Raw genomic sequence first — 1,336 nt, forward strand, 5'->3', positions numbered from 1 at the left:
AAGGTACTGCTGGCACCATGGTATCTAATGGTAATAATGTGGTTCTTTGATATGTACTGTGGAGCTGAATGATTACCATATCCATATCTCATGGTATTTACATTGTAATCTAAAGTGTATGAAACTACCATGGTGCACAACAAATATGTTGTATCAGGGTTTTTTTTTTTTTTTTTGTTAGTTTTATTCTAAATGACAAGGTAACAATAACCAGTCACCATTGCTAAGAATTTTTTTTTTTTTTTTGCTACAGGACAAATACAAATTGAATTGTCTACAACATACTTTTAAAATCTACAAGATAGTTATTCAACTAGACATGATGGCACAAATGTCTACTATGGTTCAGGAAGTGTTCTAGCAGGTGATGCTGTTGGCAAAGGCCGCTGGGTGTTTATGGAGCAGCATGAAGCTGACTCAGCGTCCTCGTCTTCTGTTTCAAACACTCACCTTTCTCTCTTTCTGACGCTTTACAGCACTGCACAAACTAAACCTTCCATGAGGAGTGAATTGGCCTGGACTTAACCTGGGCCAGCAGATTATAGCCGTGGCTTCGTCACAATATGACAGAGTATGAGCCTTTACTCTGAACAGCTGCACTATAATCTCAACTGTAATCCTATTTTGGGATTATTCTTATGAATGTACATTTATATTCAATCCTTAGATGTTTTAGCCTTTGCCTTTGATATATATAGGCCTACATAATTGGAAAATGATAAATATATAATGTATATAATGTTTAGATGTTTAACCTAATGTTTAAAATTTCCATCCATTTGGATTACACCATTTTAACAAAAGCAAATTAATATATATTTCTCATATTTGCCAGTTAAACATAAATGATGTAAAAAGAGATTTATGTAATAAAACCCCCAATGTGTTTTACATACTTATCATCAGAATTAAATATGTAAATCTCATACATTTCAACTATAACTGTTGTTCCACAGCTAGCCATTTAAACCATGCTCATACTTTTTAACTGATAAAATGTAATTGTTTTAAATGTAACCAATTTAAGATGATTCTTACAATTTTGGGTAAATGTATGCTAAAAATAAGTTATATATTTGCTAAAATATGTGTCTGCCTTTTTATATTAAATAATAATATCAAATACAGTGGTCAAATCTAAAGTTTTAGATTTTAGTAAGAGCCTTTTAAAGAAACTAAATATGAAAGAGAAAAAAAAAAGAAAAGAAAAAAGTCTATGTCACAGGGATTTTTTCATTCAGCAGGACCGAGAGCATTAGGGGAGTGGCTTCTGTTGTCAAGGACAACAGCATCAACACACAGCGTGGTGACAACACACGCCCGCACCCTCCCACAC

The sequence above is a fragment of the Rutilus rutilus genome, assembly GCF_951802725.1.
Source record: "Rutilus rutilus genome assembly, chromosome: 7".
NCBI lineage: Eukaryota > Metazoa > Chordata > Actinopteri > Cypriniformes > Leuciscidae > Rutilus > Rutilus rutilus.